The 14010-nt window shown below is 45.0% G+C and overlaps 6 non-coding genes across 6 annotated transcripts; 2 read left to right on the top strand and 4 right to left on the bottom strand.

Annotated features, from left to right (window-relative positions):
- Nucleotides 1–2527: 2527 nt before the first annotated feature.
- On the top strand, nucleotides 2528–2600 carry trnak-uuu (transfer RNA lysine (anticodon UUU)). The gene has a single exon. It is a non-coding gene; the product is annotated as a tRNA-Lys (tRNA).
- Nucleotides 2601–5790: 3190 nt separating this feature from the next.
- Nucleotides 5791–5864, bottom strand: trnai-aau (transfer RNA isoleucine (anticodon AAU)). The gene has a single exon. It is a non-coding gene; the product is annotated as a tRNA-Ile (tRNA).
- Nucleotides 5865–7828: 1964 nt separating this feature from the next.
- On the bottom strand, nucleotides 7829–7901 carry trnak-cuu (transfer RNA lysine (anticodon CUU)). Its single transcript has one exon. It is a non-coding gene; the product is annotated as a tRNA-Lys (tRNA).
- A 3767-nt stretch (nucleotides 7902–11668) lies between these two features.
- On the top strand, nucleotides 11669–11778 carry trnal-caa (transfer RNA leucine (anticodon CAA)). Its single transcript has 2 exons — nucleotides 11669–11706; nucleotides 11733–11778. It is a non-coding gene; the product is annotated as a tRNA-Leu (tRNA).
- Nucleotides 11779–12504: 726 nt separating this feature from the next.
- Nucleotides 12505–12576, bottom strand: trnah-gug (transfer RNA histidin (anticodon GUG)). The gene has a single exon. It is a non-coding gene; the product is annotated as a tRNA-His (tRNA).
- A 1279-nt stretch (nucleotides 12577–13855) lies between these two features.
- On the bottom strand, nucleotides 13856–13929 carry trnai-aau (transfer RNA isoleucine (anticodon AAU)). The gene has a single exon. It is a non-coding gene; the product is annotated as a tRNA-Ile (tRNA).
- Between the last annotated feature and the right edge of the window lie 81 nt (nucleotides 13930–14010).

Genomic DNA, 14010 nt, shown 5'->3' with positions numbered 1-14010 from the left:
ACCACTGAGCAGGCGACACTTAATCTGTGGAGAGAGCTCTATATGTCAGCTGCTGTTGGACCTGCTCCACGAGAGAAGTGTCCTTCACTTCACTCAGACAATGGAACAGCTGGATGTTTATCTCTGGAGACACTTTCTCACTTATCTTCTTCTTGATGAGCTCTGCTGTGTGTCCAGTATCTACTTCCTGTCAGTGACAACAAACCTGGGAGGAGACTCTGACTGGTCTGCAGAGAAAGACCCAGAAGGAAGCGCAGGAACAAGTCCAGATGTCCAGTAGGACTTTCTACAGCTTCATTTCTTGCTGTGTTCTGGAGTGTTCTGTTTGTTTCTAAGGAGGCACCTGCTTCCTCTCCGAGCCCATATGCTCGACAGCGAGCCCGCCGTCTTGCGTGAACTCTCCAGCTTCTCCACGTGTTCAGGAATTCCCTCACCGAACAGCGAGTCCTCAGAATTGGGGACACCAGTGAGGACGCGTCTCTCTTTGTTCCCCAGTCCCGAAAGGCCAAGCCACATGTTCCGCGCTGCCATTTGTAACAGCGCTTGGCTCCGGCCTTGATGAAGGCCTGCGCCATCCGTAAGAAGGTGGCCATGGACACTTGGGCCTCGTGTAGCTCCTCTGGGGTCAGGTCCTCTTTGCCATAGAGCATCCTGTCCATGGAGCAGGCCAGAAGAGACATATTGTTGGCCAACGCCGTGACCTGGGTCGCACAATTGTATACCCTGTCCACCAGGGCATAAGTATAGCGAGAATGCTCGTCCGGGATGACCTGCTTCCTTGTTGCCCTCGGTGAAGGATTGGCGCCAGGCACAAGGCCAGCGAGTCGCCCAGCGGAGGGAGGCCTTTCCTCCAGTCGACTCTGTCCACCTTTGCATACGGTTCGTATGCATCGGCTGGAGTCTTGACGTTCGCTGGGGCCTCCATGTCCTTCTTTAGGAATCCCCACAACGACGGAATCTTCAGGCACGTGGTCGACGGCCTCCTCTTTGGCTTGGATTTGAGCTCGTGCACCGAGCAAGACAAGTCTTCTTCCTCAGGAGGATGTGGGTCCTGCGGGGGTTTTAATCCCAGCCTCTCCATCGCCGACGCGAAGAGCTTGGGCATATTGTCGAGTGGGAAACGTCTCGGTGGTGGAGCAGCCGCTTCCTCCTCTTCGTCCTCACTCGGGCCTTCCTGCAGGGCCAAGTCCTGAGCCGGCGCGGGGACGTCGGCAAACAGAAGCTCCAGGTCCTCCTCCACGGATACCCGGACCTTGTCGCTCTCATCATACTCGTCCCAGGACTTCATCTTCGGCCGCTTGCCCTTACCTTTGGTCGTGGGCTGGCGAGCCTTGGGCTTGGGCGGCTTAGCCTTCTCGACCAGGCCACCGAACCACGAGCGGAGGGCCTCCCTCCTCTGCCGTTCCCCCGCAGGAAGGTCGGCGCATGCGATGCACTTCATAACATTACACATTGACTAGGCAAATGGACAGCCATTCAGCCGCGGGGATTGTTGGTGTCCTGATGGGAAATCCGAGCACCGATCCGGGACAACAGGTCGTCGAACTGGCTGGGTTCAGCCGAAAGTACCGCTGGAACCGCTCGTCATTCAGCCGAAGCTCCTGGAAGAGGTGGTGAAACTCGGCGAATTGCGAGTGATTTCGGAGGACATCATGAACCCAGAGACGTCGTTTTTTGCTTTTTTTCCCCAAAAGACAAAGCGTCGCAACTGCTTGTATGTGACCAAGCTCCGCCATCTTTAAATCCACAATTCACACGCACACAACTTGAGACCACGTCCCCCGGCGACTGACCTACTTTCGATCCGGACAGGTGGCGACTAATGACGACAGGAGCAAGCTACCTGCTGCTGACGACAGGCGCTACAGCGACTGAAAAGTCGCGTTCGGTGTGTACGTACCTTTAAGTGATGCTCCCTAACTACGGTATTCATGATTAACCATTATTGATCCATATATAAGGCACATTATAAGATGCATCATCAGCTTTTGAGCTAACTGGCCTGCTATGACACAGGTGTGTTTCAGACACGAGGAGAGCTGTTAAACTGGTGTTTTGGAAATGAAGAGACAACGCTCTGTGGAATGAAGAATCTGAGATTCAAATTCTGAGCCAAAGAAGAAGAGAAAGACAATAGAGGTTCACTGATGATGGAGAAGCAGTATTTCATTCCTTTAGTCCATTTTAAGAGATGTTATCAGGGGGTTAGATTGGGCATCAGTTGCCTCAGTACAGTTTCTGGAAAGACGAAATTGTCCTACATCCTTGTGCCCACACAATGCACCCAGAGTCAGATCTTTCCTTCAATGTGTTATGTTTGTGTGTCTGTTTGCTGTCTGTCACTCAAACACAGAGCAAAGTGGTCTCATCCTTCAGTTGTCTAGACCTGTACAATTGCTATCTGCCAGTGGATCGTAAATGTCTGGGCTGATACATCAGTCTCAACCAATACTGTTGCGTTGCAAAGCATGAGTTAAACCGATGATGCGCAACGTCCTCTGCTTCCACACCACGATCCATGTCCAGAGCCTGGATAGCTCAGTCGGTAGAGCATCAGACTTTTAATCTGAGGGTCCAGGGTTCAAATCCCTGTTCAGGCGGTGCTGTTATCAGGCACATGGTCTCCAGGCAAGATGAGCACCAAAAGCTGTTCTGAACCTTCACATGCCCAATTTAAATCTTCATAACGCCACTTCAAATGGATTAAAGGAGTAAATCTTCCTTCCTAAACACCATTATATTTGTGGGCGGGTGAAGGCTCGAAGATCATGACTTGACTTCTTACTTTTCAAACCACCAGAACCGCAAACAAAAACATGGTCAACCAATCTTTCATTCATGATGCAGAAATAAAAGACTGTTTGACTCCACGAGAAGAATATTAGCACAGTGCATGACACACATTTCATCACATCTTCGCTCGTCTGTATAGTTTGTATTTGTATTGTTGTTTCCAAGCAGCTGTGATCGTGTCGATGTTAGTACTCTGCGTTGTAGCCACAGAAATTCTGGTTTGAATCAGGTCACGGTACTTTGCTTTTCTTCACATCACTGTGAGCCTTCAGTCCCATCCAATATGTTGTTCTTCATTGGACAGGTCTGCAGAATGTCTCCAGTCAAAATGAGGGTTGCTAATAACATTGTGATCATGGGTTCTACCCCAGCAATTACCTTTTTTTTTTATCATGGATATAGAACATGCAAGGAAATATAAAATGCTCGAATGTAATTTGTTCTCAAAGTAGTTTTATCCTCGATAAACCAGTGACACCTGGTGCTGCTGTGTAATAATGGATAGAAATAAACCATTTCTATTTGTGAACTTAAATGTAGTGATGAGGCCACTACTTTTATATTCACACACCGTAACACAACAAAGATGTTGCTTTCATTCCTGAAAAGGTTTGTGTTGCAAAAACAAAATCATCATTTGAGAGTTAAATCTACATTAATTACTTTCCACACAAAAGTCAGATGGAGCAAAATATGATTTTATTCATCAATCAAAAATTTGCTCAAAGCTGTGATCGCTGAACTTTGCATTAACTGGTTATACCAGTTTCTATGAATCTGCTGACAAGACTCTGAAGGTCAGTTGTCAGGATGGCCGAGTGGTCGAAGGCGCCAGACTCAAGGTGATAAACCTTCCTAACCATGGGACTTCTGCTCTCTGAATGGAGGCGTGGGTTCGAATTCTTCCTCTCTTCAATTGCTTCTAAAGCGCAGAAGAGTTTTTAAAAATCTGTCACTTACATTTCTTTCCCCCTTGACAAATACGGTGTTGATATATTCAGATTCAAATGACATGAGAGAGAGAAAAAAGTATCCAGTTTAGGGGCGAGCATTTCCATCAACAATCCTGAATGTTATCAGAATTTGTGTCGCGTACAGTTTCTGTGATCTTCCATCACTGCAATTCCTCACAAGAGAATAATAAAAAAAAAAAACTAAGTACCTAAGTTAAAATAACTGAACAAAAAACACCTCTGTAAATGGAGACACAAGGACCCAAAATATCTTATATCTAATATATGGATTATGATGGCCAGTCTCATTTCTCTCCACGCTGCACACACATCCAAGCAGACACAACGTAGAGTGCCAGCAGGTGCAGAGTCCCAGAGGCGACAGAAGAATTACTGGTTAAACTACATCAAAAGACATATACTTGGCTTTTGATGTAGATTCATTCTGTCAGTTCAAATCTTCATGGAAGTCAGCAGCTCTCTCTGTTCTACTAACACTAATTCATATTTCATCTGGGGCGTCAAACTAAATACCTAAAGGGCCATGTGGGTGCAGCTATTTGTTTTAACCAAACAAGCAGCATCCAACTAACCCCATTGATTCAACTGTGTGCTCCAGATCGGTTTGACAAAAAAACCTGCACCTACAAATTTGAATGAAAAAAAAGCAAAGCAGAGTGCCGTGACCCGGATTCGAACCGGGGTTGCTACGGCCACAACGCAGAGTACTAACCACTATACGATCACGGCTGCTTGGAAACATCTTTCTTGAGCAATACAGACGAGAAAAGTTGTGATGAAATGTGTGGCATGCACTGAGTAAATATTCTTCTCATGAAGTCAAACAATAGTGTTTCATTTTTTTTTTTTTTTTTGTAAATGAAAGACTGGTTGTTTGTTTTGTGGTTGTGGTGGACTAATGCGAGTCGTGTTTCAAAAAAACAGAATCTTCGAACGCTGGCCAGTGTCTTTTCTCTCCATGCTGCACACGCATCCAAGTAGACACAACGTAGAGTGCCAGCAGGTGCAGAGTCCCAGAGGTGACAGAAGAATCACTGGTTTCACTGAAGGTTACCGTATTTTCCACACTATAAGGTGCATTGGATTATAAGACGCACCTTGAATGAATGGCCTATTTTAAAACTGACTCCATATATCGGCATACTGTAGCGGGTGCTTGGGGGTGTGGTCTCTTACCCAGTGGGATGATGGGTAGGGACACACAGGTGTGACTCATTAAATAGAGGCTGTATGCCACGCACTGGGGAATCTTTGTTGTGAAGACTGAATACACGACACACAGAACTTGACCTGCGACTCCTACCCCTTTGTCCTGCCATAGTACCACATGATGAGGCACATAGAATAGAAGCTGGAGTCGTGGCTGGGGTTGCGTTATGAGTCCACTAGATATAGTTAGGAATAGGAATATATAGGAATATAGGAAGTCTCAAAACAGTGCAAAGCAATAACAATATAACAATAACCCAATAACTCAACACCCCTGGAATTCTTCTTCTTCAGTGTCAAAATTGAACAGTCGGGCGAATACAGCATCCAACATGCCCAGCTCCGTCTGGTCAAAGTCGTCATTATTCGAGTCAGTGTCGCTGCTGTTGTCTGGCAGTTCAATGATGATTCCTGCCTCTCTGAAAGCTTGGACTACAGTTGAGACTGATATATCAGGCCAGGCATTTACGATCCACTGGCAGATAGAGGCGTATGTTGTTCGGCATTGTCTCCCTGTCTTGGTGAACGTGTGTTCGTCTTCTATCATCCACTGTTCCCACACAGTTCGCATTCCAGCTTTGTATGCCCTGTTGACACCAATATCAAGAAGCTGGAGTTCTTTAGTCAATCCAGCGAGACCGAAGACAAGCCCCGAATTCGTGTCCCGGTTGTTCAACGTTGAATTCGAACGTCTTTTCTTCAACCATCCCTTCAGGTTAGCTTTGAGGAACGATGATGACGGCTGGAAAGTTTTCTTCTGGCAAGGTCTTCCTGTTAAAATTACCAGTGGGTGGAATTTTCTAAAATCAAATAATGGCCAGTAAGGGGATCGAACCCATGACCTTGGCGTTATTAGCACCACGCTCTAACCATCTGAGCTAACCGGCCTGCTCATATAGAGGTTTAAGGATACAACTCTCTGTGGAATGAAGAATCTGAGATTCAAGTTCTTTTGTGCACATTATCTTATCTTATCTACCTTGTCTGTGTTGTCTCCATCCTAATGTCCCATTCATGCGTTCAAAAAGGGATCATTGCTGCCGTTCATGGTCTGTTGCTTCTGAATGCAAATGACACTATACATGCGTGAGAATGAACATCACAGATTACGTACGAGAGTATCATGTACGAATGTACCATTCCGTACTAGAGTATGAGCATGAGACTTCTGGTGTCCGAATGGAGGAGCGGCTAGAAGACTTGGGGTGTAGACAGGAATGTCTGTTTTCTCTGGAGCTCCCTGAAGGTCTTGTCTCAGCGACTCTGCCTGGAGGTCAAATGTGGCAGTGCACGTGTGTGACGATGTGTATCTGGTACGAGGAACGCCCTTGATCCAGCCACTATTTATTGTGTTTGTACTTTGAACAATATGATGCATAGCGATGCCAAGCGATGAGACGATGTTATGCTGATGTGGAATAAACTGAAGCTTGCATCACACTGCTTCTGTGGTTCCTTCTGCCCTGACTTGACGCCCTGAGAAGTGTATCACCCGCTGGCCGCACAACACGAACACATTCACCATAAAAATGGAATGCATTTACAGTAAATGCACACACATGCCATAATCCTGATTGAATGTTCTCTGGTCCCTTATTTTTTTGGTTTTGTGTTTCTCACAGATCGGATGCACAGATTTTCAGAAATACAGAAGTATTGACCCTTGAAAACTTTGCTCCTTGTTTGTGGCAGGCTGACTCTTCCAAATCCCAGCTACGGTTAATGATGTGTCAATAAGTTACATTTACTTTTTACTTTGCATTCCAGGACAAAATCACGTGCTCAGAGGTTGGGCAGCGTCCGGTTCCTTTCACGAGACTGTGGCAACAAAGAAAATAAATGAAGGGTCCAAATGATGCAAATTTCAGTCAGCTGTTGTTTTGCTTGATAAAACAACTCTTACATTTTAAATGTATGTAGAACCAGGAAGGAACAAGGACGTTGAAAACACTGTGTTCATTTTAAATGGGACTCCACAATCCTTGTTCCTAACCAAGAAACTGATGCTATTTAAACTGCACTCTGATGCTCTAATATAATTTGTTCTCAAAGTAGTTTTATCCTCGATTAACCAGTGACACCTGGTGATGCTGTGTAATAATGGATAGAAATAAACCTTTTCTATTTGTAAACTTAAATGTAGTGATGAGGCCACTACTTTTATATTCACACACCGTAACACGACAAAGATGTTGCTTTCATTCGTGAAAAGGTTTGTGTTGCAAAAACAAAATCATCAGTTGAGCAGCAATAGTACATTAATAACTACATAAATGTCACATCAAAAGAGCAAAATATAATTTAAACAATCAATATAAACAGTCCAAAAAAATTGCTCAAAGCTGTGATTGCTGAACTTTGCAGAATTTAACTAGTTATTCCAGTTTCTATGCAGCTGCTGATGACCTTCTGAAGGTCAGTTGTCAGGATGGCCGAGCGGTCGAAGCAGTCTCAGCAGTCTGAAGCATGAAGCAGGTGACCACAGAGCTGCTAAAAACGCTGGAAACACACGGCCACGCTCTCGTGCCTCTGACCACCTGTAGTTCATTGTTGAGTCCAATGAAAGATCAACTGTGTCGTCTGTAAATACCAATGTCTCTCATTGGTACATTTGCTTATGCTGCAGTGCTAATATTTACCACACGGGCCTGATTTGGACATGCGTCGTGCTAGAGCATTACAGCGTCCCTACAGTCCTGGTATATGTACTACATTGATTTGTGCTGGAGTTCTGTGTTTGTGTGACAGAGACACAAACGTATCACAAAGAAGGGAAGATTTGCCTCTGCAGTCGGTGCATCGTGTGGACACAAGGATGTAGACCACCCAGATTAGAGGCAGATAAAATACTACGCCCAACGTGGGGCTCGAACCCACGACCCTGAGATTAAGAGTCTCATGCTCTACCGACTGAGCTAGACGGGCAACCGAAGTCAGAAAAGTTCCAAAACTAGAGGATTTCTTGAACCATCTTGAAATCTTCACACGCATGAAAGAATATGAAAAAAGAAAAAGATCAAATAAAATATCTCACCAACACAGCTGTCAAGCCACGTTACAGACGGGGCAGGAGTTTTGGAATTGAGTGACTGTCTATTTCAGAAACAAACTCACAGTGATAAACACCTAACAACATAATATACATGTATCAAGTATCGAGTAACCTTGAGTAAGTAAACTGTTTTTATACTGTTCTCTGAGCCAGATGTTTCCTTTCTCAATACCATATGAGGAGACCTTGATTGAAAGTCTCAGCAGGTGACCTGAGGTGCGAGAGGTGCCAGGTACAAAACCCAGATGAGCCCCATCTGAGGGACTCCTTTGAGAGTTTTAGTTTCTGTGCACCCTCTGTAACCATACTGCCCTATATCACACTAGTGAATGGGCTTGTTCCAGAATGATCTTTCAACTTTGGCGTGATGAGGTTCCTGCAATGAATTTGTTCAATCAATCGATAGGTATCAATAGAGAGCAACTGACCAACTGACCTCTGGGCTCTGGGCCGAGGACATGATGTCATACAGGGCTGCCACTTATGCTAAAACCGTGAAAGCCGCCAAACAGCGATATGCCAACAGACTGCAGCAGCAAATGGAAGGCAGCAAACCCTGGGCGCTGTGGCAGGGACTCGGCGTCATCACAGACTACAAAGCACCACGCCCACCCGCCGCCAGTGTCAAGGCATCTCTGGCAGATAAGCTCAATCACTTCTATGCCCGCTTTGAGAGCAACAGCTGGCAGGAGGTGGTGCCCCCTGCTGGAGGAGAGAAGAACGAACAGCGAAGAACATCCGTCCACACCACATCAGAGCGTCTGTAGTGGAGAGAGTGGACTGTTTTAAATACCTTGGCGTGACCATATCACAAGACCTCTCATGGTCACGCCACATCAACCAGACCGTGAAGAAGGCCAGGCAGTGTCTCTTCTTCCTCCGTCGCCCCAGAGACTTCAAACTCCCTGTCAAGGTGCTCAGGAACTTCTACATCTGGACTATTGAAAGCGTCATGACTGGGAGCATCACCACCTGGATGGGTAGCTGCACTAAACAGGACTTATTGGCTCTGAAGAGAGTAGTCCGCTCGGCTGAGAGGTCTATAAGAACAGCACTTCCAGACCTGCAGGACACCTACACCAAACGATGCAGGTCGAGAGCTCAGAGAATCCTCGGTCAGCCTCACCACCCTGGACTTTCTCTCTTCTCCCTGTTACCATCAGGACGCCGGTTCCGCCTCCTGAGGACCAACACTGAGAGGATGAGAAGAAGCTTCTTCCCTCAGGCCATCCGGCTACACATGAGATGGGGCGGAAGACTCACAGTCATCGTGTCTGTTTCAGGCAAAAGGGGACATTTGATGATGAAGATGTGGGAGAGGATTTCCTCTTTACCGTTCTTACCGTTGTTGCCTCGGTTGATCCATCTATAAGCCACATCAGATGATAAGATGCATCATCAGCTTTTGAGCTAACTGGCCTGCTATGACACAGGTGTGTTTCAGACACGAGGAGAGCTGTTAAACTGGTGTTTTGGAAATGAAGAGACAACGCTCTGTGGAATGAAGAATCTGAGGTGGTTTGTGAGAGTGCTCAGTTACCCGGGTGATCACGCTGCAAAGGTTTGAATCAGGATCAACCGGAATAGTAATTGTCAAAGAAAACGTTTGGCTTTCTATCCAAGAGGCTTCGTCAGTTCTACTGAGCTGGGTTGGAGTTCATGCTTATATCAGGCCATCTGAATGGGACAAGATGTTGATGGACAGGGGTGGAGCCAGTCCAGTGTGACGGGTGACAAGAGTCAGCATTATGCTAATGGGGTCTTCTTTTGCCAAAATGCAGACAGTGCTTTCTTCAAAGGAGTGTTTCTTGTCCTCTATATGTAAATGGACTCCAGAGTCTTGTCCAGAGGAGTTGGCTCTCCTGTGTTGGGCCATTCGTTTGTGGAGAGGTTGTTTAGTTTCTCCAATGTAAAGGTCTGGGACTCTTGGCTGCACTGGACTGGATAAACCACATTGCTCCTTTTCTGGTGAGGCGTTTTGTCCTTGGGATGGACGAGTTTCTGTCTTAAGGTGTTGCATGGTTTGAACTGAACCCGGACTTCATGTTTGCTGAAGATCCTTTGGAGTTTCTCAGAGACCCCGGCCACATAGGGAAAAACAATGCCATTACGGCACTGGACATTGTTTTCTTAGACCTTTGTGTTCCCTTTTGATGTTGTGGTCAAGTTGGGGTAGCCCCATTTTTGAAGGGCATTCCTGATGTGAATCTGCTCCTTCTCTCTCCCCCTAGGTGAGCTGGGGATGTTTTGGGCTCGATGTCTCAAAGTTCTGATTGCTCCAAGTATTTGTTCTAGTGAGAGCCAAACTGGAGGTATTGGTCGGTGTGTGTTGGTTTCCTGTACACTTCGATGTTCAGGCTTCTGTCTGCTTCAGTGTTTACAGCACAGTCCAGAAAAGGTAGTCTGTTGTTTTCCACATCTTCTTGGGTGAATTTGATGTGTCCGTCTGCCAAGTTGATGTGTTGTGTGAAGGGTTCCACTTCATCCTTTTAGATTAGGACCCGGGTGTCATCCACATATCTGAACCGTTTTCTTTGACTGTTACTAGTCCGGTTGACCTGATTCAACACATGGTCAACCAATCTTTCATTCATGACGCAGAAATAAAACACTGTTTGACTCCACGAGAAGAATATTAGCACAGTGCATGACACACATTTCATCACAACTTTTTCGTCTGTATTGCTCAAGAAAGATGTTTCCAAGAAGCTCTGATCGTGTCCATGTTAGTACTCTGCGTTGTAGCCACAGAAATTCCAGTTTGAATCCGGTCACGGTACTTTGCTTTTCTTCACATCACTGTGAGCCTTCAGTCCCATCCAATATGTTGTTCTTCATTCGACAGGTCTGCAGAATGTCTCCAGTCAAAATGAGGGTTGCAAATAACATTGTGATCATGGGTTCAACCCCAACAATGACCTTTTTTTTATCATGATATAAAACATGCAAGGAAATATAAAATGAATTCACCCGTTCTTATAGGGATTGTTGCAACCGTACATGATCTGTTGGAGACGTCTGAATGCAAATGACCCTATTGATGCGTGAGGAAGGTGAGAATGAACATCACAGATGAAGTACTGGAGTATGTGTTACTGATTTCCACATGAACACTGGAGGTTGAATTCAAAACCGTTTCTACCCATTGTGTCAATGTGGACCCACTTGATACCTGTAATACGCAGGTGTCAAACTGAATCCCAAAAGGAGCTGTGGATGGAGCGTGTAAACTGCACTCTAATGCTCCAATGTAATTTGTTCTCAAAGTAGTTTTATCCTTGATAAACCAGTGACACCTGGTGATGCTGTGTAATAATGGATAGAAATAAACCTTTTCTATTTGTAAACTTAAATGCAGTGATGAGGCCACTACTTTTATATTCACACACCGTAACACGACAAAGATGTTGCTTTCATTCGTGAAAAGGTTTGTGTTGCAAAAACAAAATCATCATTTGCGGGGTAAATGTACATTAATTACTTTGCACACAATAGTCAGATGGAAAGAGCAAAATATGATTTAAATCATCTATATAAACAGGAAAAAAAAATGCTGAAAGCTGTGATCGCTGAACTTTGCAGGTTTTCACTGGTTGTTCCAGTTTCTATGCAGCTGCTGACGACCTTCTGAAGGTCAGTTGTCAGGATGGCCGAGTGGTCGAAGGAGCCAGACTCAAGGTGATAAACCTTCCTAACCATGGGACTTCTGGTCTCTGAATGGAGGCGTGGGTTCGAATCCCACTTCTGACAGACATTTATCCTCTCTGCAATTGCTTCAAAAGTGCTGAAGATTTTTAAAAAATTTGTCACTTACATTTCTTTCCCCCTGACAAATACAGTCTTGATATATTCAGATTCAAATGACATGAGAGATAGAAAAAAGTATTCAGTTTAGGGGCGAGCATTTCCATCAACAGTCCTGAATCTAATCAGAATTTGAATCCCATACAGTTTCTGTGATCTTCCATCACTGCAATTCCTCACCAAAGAATAATAAAAAAAACTAAGTACCTAAGTTAAAATAACTGAACAAAAAACACCTCGGTAAATGTAGACACAAGCACCCAAAATATCTTATATCTAATATATGGATTTTGATGGCCAGTCTCATTTCTCTCCGCGCTGCACACACATCCAAGCCGACACAACGTTGAGTGCCAGCAGGTGCCGAGTCCCAGAGGCGACAGAAGAATTACTGGTTAAACTACATCAAAAGCCATATACTTGGCTTTTGATGTCGATTCATTCTGTCAGTTCAAATCTTCATGGAAGTCAGCAGCTCTCTCTGTTCTACTAACACTCATTCATATTTCATCTGGGGCGTCAAACTAAATACCTAAAGGGCCATGTGGGTGCAGCTATTTGTTTCAACCAAACAAGCAGCATCAAACTAACCCCATTGGTTCCACTGTGTGTGCGGGTTTGACAAAAAAAACCTGCACCTGCAAATTTGAATGAAAAAAAAGCAAAGCAGAGTGCCGTGACCCGGATTCGAACCGGGGTTGCTGCGGCCACAACGCAGAGTACTAACCACTATACGATCACGGCTGCTTGGAAACATCTTTCTTTCATCTTTCTTGAGCAATACAGACGAGAAAAGTTGTGATGTAATGTGTGGCATGCACTGAGTAAATATTCTTCTCATGAAGTCAAACAATAGTATTTCATTTATTTTTTTGTAAATGAAAGACTGGTTGTTTGTTTTGTGGTTGTGGTGGACTAATGCGAGTCGTGTTTCGAAAAAACAGAATCTTGGCCAGTGTCTTTTCTCTCCACGCTGCACACGCATCCAAGCAGACACAACGTAGAGTGCCAGCAGGTGCAGAGTCCCAGAGGCGACAGAAGAATCATTGGTTACACTGAAGGTTACCGTATTTTCCACACTATAAGGTGCATCTGATTATAAGACGCACCTTGAATGAATGGCCTATTTTAAAACTGACTCCATATATCGGCATACTGTAGCGGGTGCTTGGGGGTGTGGTCTCTTACCCAGTGGGATGATGGGTTGGGACACACAGGTGTGACTCATTAAATAGAGGCTGTATGCCACGCACTGGAGAATCTTTGTTGTGAAGACTGAATAAACGACACACAGAACTTGACCTGCGACTCCGACTCCTTTGTTCTGCCACAGTAGCACATGATGAGGCACAAATAATAGAAGCTACATTCGTGGCTGGGGTTGCGTTATGTGTCCACTAGATATAGTTAGGAATAGGAATATATAGGAATATAGGAAGTCTCAAAACAGTGCAAAAGCAATAACAATATAACAATAACCCAATAACTTAACGCCCCTGGAATTCTTCTTCTTCAGTGTCCAAATTGAACAGTCGGGCGAATACAGCATCCAACAGGGTCGCTATCAGTTGAGACTGATATATCAGGCCAGGCATTTACGATCCACTGGCAGATAGAGGCATATGTTGTTCGGCATTGTCTCCCTGTCTTGGTGAACGTGTGTTCGTCTTCTATCATCCACTGTTCCCACACAGTTCGCATTCCAGCTTTGAATGCCCTGTTGGCACCAATATCAAGTGGCTGGAGTTCTTCAGTCAATCCTGCCAGATTGACAGCAAGCCCCGAATTTGTGTCCCGGTTTTTCAACGTTGAAAAACCTGATTAACTCGTCTTTTCTTCATCCGTCCCTTCAGGTTAGGGTTGATGATGACGGCTGCAAAGTTTTCTTTTGGCAAGGTCTTCCTGTTGAAAATTCATCGTGGGTGGAAGTTTCTGGCCATTAGTCTGGCAGGCGAGAACTATAGTGAGAAGCAGTATTTCGTTCCTTTAATACATTTGGGTGGAATTTTCTAAAATCAAATAATGGCCAGTATGGGGCTCGAACCCATGACCTTGGCGTTATTAGCACCACGCTCTAACCATCTGAGCTAACCGGCCTGCTCATATAGAGGTTTAAGGATACAACTCTCTGTGGAATGAAGAGTGTGAGATTCAAGTTCTTTTGGGCACATTATCTTA

The sequence above is a fragment of the Synchiropus splendidus genome, chromosome 10 (assembly GCF_027744825.2).
Source record: "Synchiropus splendidus isolate RoL2022-P1 chromosome 10, RoL_Sspl_1.0, whole genome shotgun sequence".
NCBI lineage: Eukaryota > Metazoa > Chordata > Actinopteri > Syngnathiformes > Callionymidae > Synchiropus > Synchiropus splendidus.
This window is presented reverse-complemented; position numbering and strand designations above follow the sequence as displayed.